We start from the raw sequence: 14,798 nt of genomic DNA, 5'->3' as shown, positions 1-14,798 counted from the left end.
GCCCTGCCATCACGTCCCCAGGAAAGTCACTCCTTAACAACATGTATTGCTTCCATGTGTTACCAAGTTCCCATAATTAATTCAAAGAGCAAAACTGAGGGAGTTATAGAGAACAATGCTGGCAGCTGCAGTTAACTACTTTCATCTGATCAATTAACCCTTAAATTTGTAAGGAAAAAAAAAAAAAAAAAAACCCAGCAATATTAACATGACCGTGCAATTTAAGGTGGGTGGGACAGGGAAGTCAGAAATCTTGCCTCAAGCAAATCTCACATGGAGCAATCTTGCTCCAAATGAAAACAACATTATTTGTCCAGCACAGAGAGTCCAGAACTGAAATCTCAGGATGCTTATTGCCTCTAAGGTAAGGGCTTCTACCACCTTCATGAGGCCTTGGGTCAAACATTTTTAAACTGCCTCTACAAGCAAAAATCAGTAATTGTTTTAGTTTTTCACAAGTTAAGCCATGACACATCCCACCCTGCCAAGTGGGAACTTGGGTCCTTAAGCAGAGAAACATGGTGGCCCAGTTCTACAGAAGTATCAATATTACGCCCATCTCTCAGAGCGCCCAATGGTGCAGGCAGCCCTAGGAGGATGCAAACCAATATTGAAGTTATCTACATGCACTACATTGCACATGAGACTGCTTCACGACCCATCTTCTCCTTATCTCATCCTCCCACCCTTCCCATCCCATGGATGTATCTGTTTTCTTCTCTGAATCAATCCTGTCAGGCTGTTTCTCCACAGCAGGGTCTCTCCTGCTGGACACCACACAGGAATGCAAGAGGGACATGATCTTTGGTTGGCATCTGTAGAAACGATGCCACTATAGGGAGGAATTAATGACAACTCTGCGACCTGCAGGTTTTGTGTTGGGTTTTTTTAAGCCATCGTGTATATAACTCACATGATGTCAGTACAAGAATATCACACTAAAGATCTGGAACGTAAGGGGCGGGTTCTCCTCGTTTCTATGGTTATAAGCAATTTTAATGACCAACCTAAAAAAAAATCTGGAAGAGAGAGAGAAAGTAGGAAGGAGTGAGGTAGGCGTTTAATTTTGATTGACAAGACATAGCATAACTAGTTAAGATCTGTCAAATGCCTGCTGAGGATCACAAATCCTCAGCACATTGTATGGCAGACAGAATTAGTCTAAATGCATAGCTTTACAAAAAATATTTCTTACCCGGCAAGATCAGAGTTCACCATTTCATTTTCTCCACACAAAGCAGCTAATACCATAACTAACAAAGGAGCCAAGGTAGGAACAGGAAAAATACATGGCTTTTATTATTTATGAGATTTTCAAATGTTAGTATGCTACAATGTGTTAACTTTTGTCCCTAGTCAATATATATATTTTATATATATTCATACATTTATATATATTATATGTATATATAGTGTATATTTATATATACACACATAAATATATATAAAAATGGGCAGCATTCCCAAAACTGTTAACTACCACAACAACAATTTGAAAGGTATTATCAACCTTTCATAGCATCACTTTGGAATCACATCTGCATCACATTAAAAGCTGTACAAATACAGAGTAAGCTGATGACTCCTGTGTTAAAGACCTTAAAATAGGAGACTGAATGCAGAAACTTGAACATAGATTGGATGGGAAATATCAGAAATGCAGATACAATCTGGAGAGACAGAAACACTGGCATGACAGCTGCGAAGTTTTCTGAAGATATACCATCAAAAAAACAAGGTTTGGGGAAAATTAAGAGCATCCCAACAACCATTCATGGGTGATGTCATCGAGAGAGAAGAACGGTGAGACAGAAACGTGGAGCATTTCAAAGTCAGGAACAGAGATTCATAACCTTGGAGGGAAGAGTCAACATCTCAACAAAGCATAAGGCAGCAAAGAAGGGCCCTGGAAGACATAACCAGCTTAATGCAACAGAGGTACAGGATGCAGCAAAGGACAGACACAACGAAGATTCAAGATGTGCCTGAACCAAGCAAGGAAGATGTTTTTCTTCTACTCACTCAGCACTGTTGAGGACACTGTGATCTTCACAGGGCCATATACTCATGAGACCATAATTTTCTGGGTTTCTATGTACTTTCTTTTAATGTTTTAAAAGGCTCTGCTATTTTATCAAATTTTGTTTGACTTTTAAGGAGGGAAATCTAGGCAAGAGAGGACAGGGCTACGAAGGAGGGAAGTCAACAGATCCTGAGATGCCTGCCAACAGGATCTGCACTTAAACCATGCAGTTTTGGCAAAGAACACCCTCAAAATATGATATTTAAAAGTCTTATGGTGTTGGAACATATAATTAAAGCAAAAGGACACAAGTGAACTAAGAATTGATCAACACCAACTTGTATCAAAGTCAGGAGAACGTGTTCCCACAGTCTCAGCCACCTGGTTCTTCCATGCTACGCTGAAAGAAAGAAAAAGTAGCTACCAACTACTTTCATTTCACTGAAGATTATCCCTCTAAAAGCTACAGATCTGTACCGATCTCTAAGAGCTAAAAAAACCCAAAACCAACACAAACAAAACCCTAAACTCATAAGAAGTTGCCTTGTACTGCCAGTTTCCAATCCTAGAGCAACATATTAATTGTGATACAAACTTTTCTTTCCCCCAGCAATGCCCAGGCTTCACAACAAATGATCATGAAAACACTTACAAATCAGTATTTCTTGAAGAGCCACAGGACTCACTCCTCAAGAACCAGAATAAATGGAATGACTCAAATCCACTTCCCAACTAGTCACCTCACTGGGGCAAGTCCACTGACCTCGGTCACTTAAAACTCTTATTTTACAAGTAGTTAAACTAAACCTGTACAAGATTTATTCAGCAGTTATACCCTAAACAAGCACAGTAGCACTCACACACGAAGTTACTCTTACTACCAGTATCTAAATACTTAAACCATTATACAAAACTTGACAGATTTGGGCACAGATTCATCAATTTCCATCAAAAATTTCAACTGATCTCTTAAGAAGTCAACGAAGACTTCTAAAAAGCCAAAGGCAGTGTGATGTGCAACAAGGAACACCAAGCTCCAGGACACGTTCTCGCACCACTCCGTTGGGCACACTGACTTCACTGAAGTCCAGCCGTGGCCCATTTAACGGGGTGTACAAGTCCAATGCACACCTCAGCTCAGATAATTTAAGTCCCTGAGAAATCACATGCAAGAGAGAAAAGCATTGCGGATGCAGTCTTCCAGCCTTCCTATCCAATGGCTGAGGATGCTGTCATGGTCCACAAGCAAATACATTTGGTCAGCTCTGCCCAGGAAACCTCTACTGAATATAACCCATCACCAGCACACAGGAACTGCTCAGTAACTGTGGCTGTAGTCTAGTTATGAGGTGTGTGAGGGGAGGGAAAGGACCTGAGCTCTTGCAAGTGTTCCAAATCATCAAGAACATCTTCAATGCATCAGTTAATGACACAAAGAGACACCACACATCAAATAAGGTTCAAAAGTAGGATCAAGGATAAAACAGGAGTATTAGGCGAGAATGGGAAAGAAAAGAAGATATGCCAGCGCAGAAGGTACTATCAAGAGGGTAAAACTGCCGCCTGCTTTTCTGTCCTCAAGTATTAAATGGGACAACATTTGGCTAGTGGTTCCATGGCATGTAATAGTTCCTCTCAATCTCCCTCAGTGCTTCTTGTACTCACTGAAGCAGGATAACTGCTTTAACCTACCTGAGAACTCGCACAGCCACCCAGTTGTACCTGCTGAATACAAGCAAGCCTGGCAGCAGAAAGAAGCAGTAGTACCTCTGACAAGTACTGATGGACGCAAGACCAACCTGGCCAGTCACAAAGTAAGAACCATGAAATCACTGCTTTTGTTCTCCTAATTTATTGCTGTTTCCTTCCCAATAGTGCCACCATGAACTCAATAAGCAGGAAATAAAAAATGAAGTGATTCATATTTTATCCAGTTTCTTATTGCAATATTTGAAACAGCCAAGCCACCTATCACCAGCTTGAAGACAGAAGTCAAACCAGCACTGAGGCAGCTGGCACAAACTCATTTATTACCAGATAACGCGTCCAAACCTCCCAAACCAACTCCGCAGCCATCAAAGCCACCTCTTTCCTGGACAGTGCCCAGGAATGACTTGCAAATGAAATGCAACCAGATTTATTGCTTCTGCAACCCTGGAAATTTAAGTTACAGAGGTGACATTACATTTTGTTTTGCCAATGCTAATCTAATACCTTTTTGAAGGTGCATATGTTTCACCCTGCTGGCTTCCAACACTGAATTACCAGCTCTGCTAAGCTTCAGAATAAATGAGACGAGCGTGCCCTCTGGGCAAAATCCCTTGTTGTAATCTTTATTCAAAACACACTGCTTCGGAGCCTTGCATGCATTGCCAAAAATCGCCTTGAGGTTTGCTCTTAAGATGGCAATTTGCATATCAACATTTTGCTGCAGAGCTTACCCAATGTCCCCGCTATTATTTTAATACTCAACTGTGGGCGGGCCCCTGAGCGACGCAAAGAAATGCACACTAAAAATACTCCTGCTTTCCCCACCGGCTCCACACATGACCACAGCTAACGCCGGCTTGGATACAAAACCAGGAGCTATGGCATCCATCCGCCTCTTAAGGAGGATGCATAGGCTCCAAAGTGCTCAAAAAACACTCTATGAAGCAGAAAAGTGCCTCTGCATGGATAGAGGAAGGATGCACACAGCAGCTGGAGGAGGAAGACTGCAGAAAGAGCCAGATTTGCAGTCTAGGAAAGCAGGAGAGGTTTATCCAAGCGCAAGACATACTTGGGAAAACACTTCAAGAGGTAATAAAGCAGGCAAGGGAGGCATTGCCTGGGACATGAATTTAAGATGATACTGAGCAGAGGAAGGGAAAGAAATCTCATGCACACAATAGGAGTGATCCCCAGCAAACGCAAGCACAGCCTGATTCATGCCCCAGAAGGGAGATCCCAGTCCCACTGGCAGCACCACGTCAATGAAAGTGCGCGAAAAAACATGGATTGCAGGTTTTTCTGTGCCTTCCTCCCCCTCACCCAGCAAACCCCAGTCTCAGAGGTTGTAATTATTTTTGGCAAGGTGTAAACAGGTCCAGGAAATGAAACTGAAAACCAGAGTTATTTACAAGATGTAATGCAGGGTGCCAGCATCAGAGCCCAGCTACCAAATCAGCAAGTGTAAGGTCACCCCTGTCCCCTTCAGAGAGCAACTTTGCCTGGCTGGCTGCACATCTCTTTGCAAAACAACCAGCCTCAGTCTGCCCAGAAAGGCAAGTAATGGAAACGGAGCTCAATGAGCCACCGGAAAGCATTGCTTCAGACAACTACAAGGGCTTTATCACAGGGCTGGTAAGTTTTGAGATTACATCCATCAAGACAACATCCACCCAGTCCTTAAGTGACCATGACAACTACCTGCCTCTCTAGGCTGTGGGAGAGCAGCAAGAAAGGCATCAGGTCTATAAGTCTTCCTCCACCAAAGCTGTTGTGGAGGGAATCAGCCAAGGGGCTCTATCTGCATGTAAAAGACTGGTGAAGACCACTCATTGCCTTACACTGAAGGCCACCACCTGCTTCCAAGGAGTACTGCCCCAACCCAGGAAGAACCACAGACTTTGAAAAGCAATTTGCTTGCAAAAAGGAAAGCTTTATATTCTCACTTTCCTTCCTGCTGGCAGAGAGAAACAGCAAAACTTGAACCTTCCCAGCAAGAGGATATTGCACCCCAATGGGGCTGAAGAAGCCAGCAGCATCTCAAGCCTGAAAAGCAACCACCAAGGAAAACACAAAAGCTCTTCCTGGTCTTACCAGGAGCCAAAGGAAAAGGGATCATAGAATGATAGAAAGGTTTGGGTTGGAAGAAACCTTAAAAGATCATCTAGTTCCAACCCCCTGCCATGGGAACAGGCAACTGCCACCAGACCAGGTTACTCCAAGACCCATCCAGCCTGGCCTTGAACACTGCCAGTTGACGTGGCATCCACAACTTTGAGCAACCTGTTCCAGTGCCTCACTACCCTCACAGTAAAGAATTTTCCCCTATTATCTAGTCTAAATCTACCCTCTTTCAGCTCAAAACCATACCCCCTTGTCCTATCACTACATGCCCTTGTAAAAAGTCCCTCTTCAGCTTTCTTGCTGGCCCCCTTTACAGTCAAAACCAAGATGTGCAGGAAGGCAGGAGACGAGTGCCCCAGGAACAGGAGGACCTCCAGACTGCTTTCTGCACACTCTCTTTAGAGTCTCTGTTCAAATGCCTTGCAAACAGGACTAGGACCCACAGCCCTATTTCCAAGTATGGGATTACACTAAATTCTAAATAATTTTTAAAAGGATGACAAACACAATGCATTAGGAAAGGAATTGGACCAAGAGAGAAGAGCAAATCTATAGACCTCAGATCCCATGGGACATTTCTATATACAGAAGGAAACAAAGGTACATCTGAGAAATGTGCAAAGGAAAAAAAAAAAACATAGCAAAAAAAAATAAACAACAAACCAGATCTTTGTTTCCATACACAAAGAAGACGATATTTACAATAAACTGCAGGTATTTCCATAAATGGGGGAGTGGACAAAACCAAAGTCAGAATTGAAATCTTTTCCATCGCCTTATGTTTGGGGCAAAGGAGAAGAAACCTATCTGTGTGAAGCTTTAAAGATTATATTCAGGAAAATATCTGTAGTGAGTCTGTCAATCTGCTTTTTTTCAAATTCAAAGGAGAGTCAGTCGCAGCATCCTGCTTTACTGTAATTGCAGTACTGTTTACACCACTCGCTTAAACACATTTCCAAGGGATCAGTCTTGGCACTTGAGCAGGATAGCAATCCATTATATTTTTAGAAAAACAACCTATACCTATGAAACTTCCCTGTGATGCATGATCAATACTTAAAGAGGGCTTTGGGAAGCTCACAGTTGTTCTCTATAACAGAAACATCAAAAAGCTCAGAGGAGCATTTCTGGAGCTTCAACACCCACATTTTGCCACCTACTTCTGTCTTCAGGCACTTGCAATTAATGGAAGCTGAAGGTCCTTGACACCAAGAAATGGAGCCACTAACATACAATGGCCTCAACACAACTTTAGGCACCCCCATTTCAATTATTTTTTTTTTTACATTGTTGCTTTATTTATCATTAGTGAAAGCATCCTAGTAAAATGAACTGATTTTTCACAGCCACTACAAATCTGGATAGTTTTACAACATGTACATAACCTGTATGTAAAGTGATGTATGATGGTAAGCAGCAAGATGGGCACACTTCCCTGATCACAGCGATGCTTATTTGCTGATCCTGTCTGCACTGATCCCAACCCTCTGTCCACAGTGGCTTTAGCAGAGATAAACCCAACATCTTTAAGTCTTTAAAACAAAAGCAAAAATATCAGAGCATACAGCAATCAAAAACAAAGGCACTGTTATATATGTTAATTTTACTGTATGACCTCACGTACTATATTATAGAAATTAATTGCTATTTAAGAAGAAGTATATGCTTGTAAGTTTAATTTCTCATACTTTTTCACTGAGTATCTGCTCCTGGTCACTAACTGCAGCAGAATATTTGATAGGACTGACATTAGGGCCTCTCCAGCAGCGACAGGTACTCAGGTAAGACAGCGGCTGGAGATACATCAGGCAAACAGAAGAAAGCAAAACATTTGTGAAAGATATATCACATCTCAAGCTACTCAACAGTATGTTTCAACTTGTATAAATTAGGTATTTTAGAAATTAGGAGGTTCTCATGAAAGTCTAGAAAGCTGATAGTGTCACAAGGGATCATAAATCACTTGTTATGCAAGGGGAAAAAAAAAAAAGTCAAAAGCTGTATTAAGGTTTAGCTCTTGCTTCACTTTGCAAGAAGGAAAAGCTCAAGATCTGCAGCTCCCAACAGAAGGATGCAGCTACATGGAAGATGGTAAAAAACAATGTAGATTGATCCACAGCACCTACTCTTATACATACATGTGATTAATTTTTTTTATTATTAGTAGCTGGGAATAGAAGATGCAGTTCACTGGAGTAAACTTCAAGTTGCTGTAGCTATTACCATTTAAAAACAACACACAAAAAAAGTTTCCTTTCTCATTAATAAAGATTCCATGGCAAACAGAAGGGACAAAGAGGGATTTTCAATCACTGGTGGGACATTGAACAGTGCCTGCGCACAACCAGCATTTTAAAAAAATAATCTGCATTATCCCCCTTCAAATAAATCAAGCCCACATACTGGAAAAGGGAGGCTTCAACAGAACCAATGGCAAAGTTACGCAAACTCAAGGGATCACTGTCTGCAGCTCCCATTTCCAGGCTGATGAAGCGCAATAAATAGCAAACGAAGAAAATCCTTCATGTACAGCGTTACATTAAACAAGGAGTTACCCAGCGAGTCAGCACAGTTCCTGCAGCCTCATCGTCCTTCCCCATCACCAAACAGATGCACGACAGCGTTTTTTCTCCCCTCTCCAAAATTAGAAGAACTTGGAGCATAACGAGCATCTCCAGGCTAGGACATGGGATGCTGCAAAGCATTTGCTAATAATTCAGCTCAAACATAGTTGCAATTATCTACAATTAGTTGCAACCACTGCTCCCTCTGATAAAAAGCCCTTATTTTAGCCGCTAATATGTTTTCCAAACAAACTATTCACGTTAAAAATTTCAATACTGGTTATCTAACCAAGCACTAAATCCCAAGAGGAAATGCAATGAGAAGTGGCGTGTTTTTTGCATTAAAAACTCTGCAGAGCACAGGCTGGACTTTTCCTACAGTTAGCTTTGCTGAACTTGAAGCCACCGTTGCACAGCTCACAAACCTGGTGAGACATCAGCCACATTTTCCCCAAACAGACCAGGAGAATTTTGCTTCCCCAAGACATCCCAAAACTGGGGCACAAGAGCTGGACAGTGAGCACCATTGCACAAGGACTGTGGTCACAGTCATGAGATGCCACATACTGGTAAATAAATAAGGGAACTTCAGGGGGGAAAAAAAGAAAACTTAAGAAAAGAAGCATCCATGGCTGCATATGCCTCCACTACAGCCCTCCTGAGCTATCTGCTCATATTAAGTTTTTTTACAAAGCAGCCTTTAATAGCAAGTTTGGGAGTTCACTTGTACTATATTCAAGTCTCTAGCATCTCACACTGCAAGGAAATGGGTTAATTTAAAAATTTGGGACACATCACCTCCAAATCTGTCTGTTTTCCATATGCAGAAAAATGGAGGCACCTGCCTCCTCCATGTAGAAGTATCACAAGAAGATTTATTATAAACTGGAAAAAAACAAAGCAGCAAGCTTCAGCAATGAGGATGATCAAAGCCCCTCACAGAAGAAGAAAATATTTGAAAGAAATAAGGAGTATGGCAACCTACAGCACAACAGTGTTAGAATAAAATCATACAGCATGGCTGTCACCTGCACTATTTTGCTCCATGCACCAGATGACAGAGGAGTCCTACCGGAGGGGGGGGGGGGGGGGGGGCGGGGGGGGGGGGAACACTACAAACATGGCCAAGTCATTTAAGACTATAGTCATAATAAAGGTAGGCAGCATGGGAAGAAGCACAAATAAAGTCCCTGATAACCTCAAGGAATAAATAAATAAATAAATGTATCACAGTTTTGCAACATGTGGCTTTGCAGCGGGGGCAATAGCAGAACAAGAACAAAACAAACGCTACACAATGAGGAGTATAAAACATTTTGCAGTTATTTTGCAGTTATTTCTGCTTTTATTTAGGGAAGAGAAAACAGAGACAGGAAAGAAATCACAGCCTAACCCCATACAAACATTTACCTTGTTTAAAAAAAAAAAAAAAGGTAAAAAGTTAATTTACTAAAAAAAACCCTAAATTTAGGTATTGCAGCCCAGTTCGATTTCATTCAAGGAGAAGCTGGAAAATGTTTCGCAGATTTTGTTTGCAGTATCCCAGCAGATGAGCAGCCAACACACCTAAACTGCCCTTGGTAGGGCTTCTCCCCAGAGCTCTGCATCCCAACAAAAGAGCATTAAAACACCTGTGCTGATACAACACTTCTGTTTTTTTGAACCCATCTTCAGAATATTTTAAAAAATGCAACTGATCACCAATGCAATCTTCACTTTCTAATGGTGCTGCCAGCAAAATGGACAGGGAAAAAACAATAATCCACCCTGCCCTTTTATTTTTAGTTAAGTGCTATTTTTTCCATCATCAGAAACACAGAAGAGCAGAGATGTGCCCATGCTCTACAACAAAGAGATGGCACCTGCCTACTGAATTTCCTGACTAGTGACACTATAAAGAAAAAGAAGAGTTTTAAATAGAAACCTCCCTGCAAGTGTTAAATCAGATTAATTTAACTCTTTTGCATTATTTTAATCTTACCATCATTCGCAAGGCAAGCAGGAAAAAAAAAAACAAAACCAACAAAAAACAACCACAACACAGTAGGATTCTTATCTGGACCATATTCCTTTGGAAACACAGTGTATTATTAAAAACCACAAATAACCTTTCTGACAGTAAAAGACACACACTTCTAGCTCCTCTGCAGTAGGGCAACAGCACAAAATTCATACTACTTTTATAGTTTTCTGGGCATTTAACATCAAGTGATGGGCACAAGCTTCCTTCATTCCTTGTAATGCTTAATGCTGCTTCTGGCAATGCCACCCCAAGTTTGTGGACAGATTTTGTATTTGCACGTGTCAAAAAATATGTGTTTTATTCTTTTGCAGCAATTTGAAGGGTTGCTGATGCTGCTGAAGGACAAGCTTTGCAGTATTTCCCCAACAAGCGCTGGCAGGAAGCTCCGATGCTTCGGTTTGCAAGTAAAGTTCATGCTTGAATATCGGGATGAAATTTAGACCAAATGTACCATGCTGTAGGCAAACACATCCACTCCCATGGTCAGGAAGGCACCACCAACCATGTCATGGGTGGAAGGACCAGTCCTCCATCCATCCAGTCTCATGGGGATCAGACCTGGGTGAAAGTCCTCTCCAGTACAAGCAGCCTTTGCCCCGATGACGGTGACTCCAACCCTACATAAGACACAGGCAGAGGCTCCTCCTGCCCACACAAAGCTCTTGGGTGTCACAGATTTCCATAGCCCCCTGCAGGACCAGGAACCATCAGAAGGTTCATAAAAAGCCAAGCAAGAGCCACCTACCCACCCTGCCACCCAAACTAGCTGAAGTGTAGGTAGGAGGACAACAAAGATGGGAAAAGTAAAATAGATTTTTTTGAACACTCTTTCCATTTTCATCTAGCAGAATGTGTTTATGGCACAGGCAGGGAACTGAAAGTATTATTTTTATCCTGATATTATTTACCCTTTCACACTTGCTATTTAAATATCTCTGAATTCCCAGAAGAACCAGCAATTCAAAATACCATTTGATATATATTTATAAGCAAGGGGGAGCACAGACTCATTCATTTTCAGCTTGCCTACTTTTTTTTTATATTAGATTTTAAGTGCTGTAATATCGATGTGCAGATTTATCAAGACACAGAAGTACTATTTCTCTTCCACTCTCAGTAAAGAGTCTCCAGCCCCAGGACAGGCATCTTGCTGTCTGGGAGACCCAGTCACACTGGAGAATCATGTGGTGAGGAGCAAATGATGAGAGGTTTAAAATAATCATTAAAAAAAAAAATAAAAATCAGGAGCTGTGAGAAAAGGAATTAAGTTTCTTGCACAAGAGAGGATGGGAATAAAATACTTCTATTATTAAAATCTCTCTTCTACCAGTCTCTGTAGCCAACCTCAGCTAAATAACTTGCAGTCGTTGCACAAGAGACAGCTCTGCATGCCAGGAAAACCACAGCAGTACAGGGTTATACTGTGAAACTCCCTTGAACCAAGCAATTGCCAACACCCTTCTAGGACGGCAACATCGCACCCGAAAGCTCGGTTGTGTTTAGGCAAGATGGCAGGAGGAAATGGGGATGGCGATCTCAACCAGGAGCCAGGATTCCAGCAGGACGCATGGTTGCACTGCTCAGCCTCTTCGATGTCCATCAAAGCCACATCAGTGGTGGCTGTGTTAATTTTTAATTGCATTAATACACACAAGCAAACCAAGGAGGCAGGAAGCTTTGGAGAAAGCACTAATCATTATTTGTTGCTCAGCTGATGGTGGGCGAGGGGATCAGCACACCATTAGCACCCTGGAAAAGGCCCAGAGACCGAACTGGAAATAGATGAGAAAGGATATCACAGCTGGAGAAAGAGCAGGAAGGCATCAAGGGGCCAGACAGCAGCTGGCCTGAGTCATCGATGATTTAAAGACCTGAACCATCTGCACTGGCTCCTTAGACCAAGGCAATACAGAGACCAACAAGGCAGGACAGGACATTGCATAGTCACAGCCCCATTGCAAAGGGAAATACCTGCCTGGAAAAAGGGGTAAACACTGGATAAAATACACACCTTATTGCTATTGGATGAAAATAAATAAAAAAAAAGGGGGGGGGGGGGGGAAACCACCCTCCTAGTTCAGTGCAGCCTTCCCAGTGCCAGTCCACACATGACACAGCTAATAAACTTTTAGTATTTAGCAGGACAAAGCACAGAGAGCAACACTTCAGACCACGGCCCCACGCAAGTGTTATACCGGGTTTGCAAACAGACAACAGCTTGTTTATGTGGTGCTCTCAGACACCAGATCCATCTCAATCTGCAAATGTCACGGAACACTTCAAATGCAAACAAGCAGAGGTTTTGCAGCATGGCTTCAGCGTGACTGTGGAAGAATGAAAGCATGCTTTTAGGTTTCCAAACCCTTTGCTTTTTGATATGCACACAAAGACACTGAGCAGTTCAGTGGAAACACAAGATTTCCCCAGCGAAGTCCACTCCAGCGCCAGATGCTGCAGGTTAATTGTACCACGCAGCTAGGGTGAACTTTTATTAAAAGCTTCAAAGTACAAACACTTTGAAGTACAAAAGCAACAAAAAAAGTTTCTGCAGTCAGGCAAGGACTACTGCAGAAAGCGGCACTTTACACATTTAAAAGTAGTTTTATTTCCTCTCCTTGCATTCGCAAGTCCACCTCACTGACTTATTTATGGCTAAAGCTTCCTGAATTACCTTGGCAGGAAAAAAAAAAAAAAAAAAAAAGAAAGAAAAAGTACCTTATACTCTATGCGAGGTTAAAACTGAGCCAAATTTAACTACAAAACAGGTCTCAGAGCAGTTCCCAATGTCACCATTGCACTGGAGATCAACACATCAAAGTTTCATTGTGTTAGGCAACCACCAGACAGTGTCACAGTGACTGGCGGTGGCAAAGTGGGCGCAGGGACCTCCCATCTTCGCCCAGTCACTGGCCACCTGGAACACACGCTCTGCCCTTGGGAGAGCGCAGAACCCTGACCCAGGCCAGCCCTGTCCCCATGTCACACACAGACAGCCCTGTCCCCAGGCCAGCCCTGCCCCCATGTCACACACAGACAGCCCTGTCCCCATGTCACACACAGACAGACCTGTCCCCAGGCCAGCCCTGTCACCATGTCACACATAGACCCTGTCCCCAGGCCAGCCCTGTCACCATGTCACACACAGACCTGTGCCAGCCCAGCCCTGTCCCCATGTCACACATAGACCCTGTCCCCAGGCCAGCCCTGTCCCCATGTCACACACAGACCTGTGCCAGCCCAGCCCTGTCCCCATGTCACACACAGACCCTGTCCCCAGGCCAGCCCTATCCCCATGTCACACACAGACCCTGTCCCCAGGCCAGCCCTGTCCCCATGTCACACACACACCTGTGCCAGGCCAGCCCTGTCCCCATGTCACACACAGACCCTGTGCCAGGCCAGCCCTGTCACCATGTCACACACAGACCCTGTCCCCAGGCCCGCACACCCCCGCACGCCCCCCCCCCCCCCGTACCCAGGCCGCCTCCCGCGCAGGGCCACCAAGTCCCCAGGTGACACACACGCCCCCAAGGCGGGACCGCCGTGTCCCTCGCACAATCGCGCGCGCCCGGAGGGGGGGAGGGGGGAGTGGGGGGAGGGGCGGGGAAGGCCCGGCACGCGCCCTCACCTGTCGCCGCGCGCCCGTCGCCGCGAGGCTGCGCCCTGCCGCCGGCACCCAAACATCACGTGACCGCTTCGGCCCGCCCCGCCCCGCCCCGCCCCGCCCCGCCCGCCGGAGTCCTCAGCCCGCAGGTGGTGCCGGCCGCGGACACCACCCCGCACTGCAACTCCCGGCTGGCACCGCGGAGCCGCGTTCCGCCCCCTGTCCACGGCGGCCAATCCGCGAAGGGGACGGCAAACCCCGCCCACCGCCGTCCCGCCCACCGTCCCTCCGCGCCAGCCCCGCCCGCGCCTCCCTCAGCCCCGCCCGGCCGGGGCTGTGGCGGGGTTTGTCCCTCAGCTTCACCGCCCGCTCCACTCCCCCTGACCCTCACCCTCCCCCTCCCCCCCCCCTCCTCCTCCTGCCCCTATGTGGGGATGCGCCAGACGCCGTGCGGGATGCCGGGTCCCGCCTTCCTCCTAAAGACGCGCTCCCCAAGGCGGGCTTCCCTTGCCTGAGGCCCGCCTGTCTGCACCCCCCCTCAGCCGCCTGCACCGCCACGGGTGCCCGGCTGCTCGTCCGCTGCCCGGGCATTCCCCTGCCCAGTCTCCTCCGGCCTGTGAGGTGGCAATGTGCTTCCCCTGCCGTCCTAGCTCCGTCCCCTCTGTCCTGCCGTAAGCCACCAGCCCTGGCGCTCCCCTCCTATGTTCCGTTACTGAGAGCAGCGGCCCGAACATCTCGGCTACCTTCCCTCGA

At 44.9% G+C, this 14,798-nt stretch overlaps 1 protein-coding gene across 7 annotated transcripts in view; it reads right to left on the bottom strand.

Moving 5' to 3' along the window:
• TSNARE1 (t-SNARE domain containing 1) overlaps positions 1-14,156 on the bottom strand; it is a 508,372-nt gene extending 494,216 nt beyond the window's left edge. For 5 of the 7 annotated variants that reach the window (XM_037380780.1, XM_037380779.1, XM_037380786.1 and 2 more), the window contains exon 1: positions 14,070-14,156. The gene's annotated coding sequence lies outside the window, so the exon portion shown is untranslated. Of the gene's footprint in view, positions 1-13,916; positions 14,006-14,069 lie in introns of those variants that run through there. The other 2 variants (XM_037380782.1, XM_037380781.1) reach the window with 2 other exon arrangements.
• Between the last annotated feature and the right edge of the window lie 642 nt (positions 14,157-14,798).

Source organism: Falco rusticolus, chromosome 3 (genome assembly GCF_015220075.1).
Source record: "Falco rusticolus isolate bFalRus1 chromosome 3, bFalRus1.pri, whole genome shotgun sequence".
NCBI classification, from domain to species: Eukaryota; Metazoa; Chordata; class Aves; order Falconiformes; family Falconidae; genus Falco; species Falco rusticolus.
Note: the sequence above shows the minus strand (reverse complement) of the source record. Positions and strands in the feature narration are given on the sequence as shown.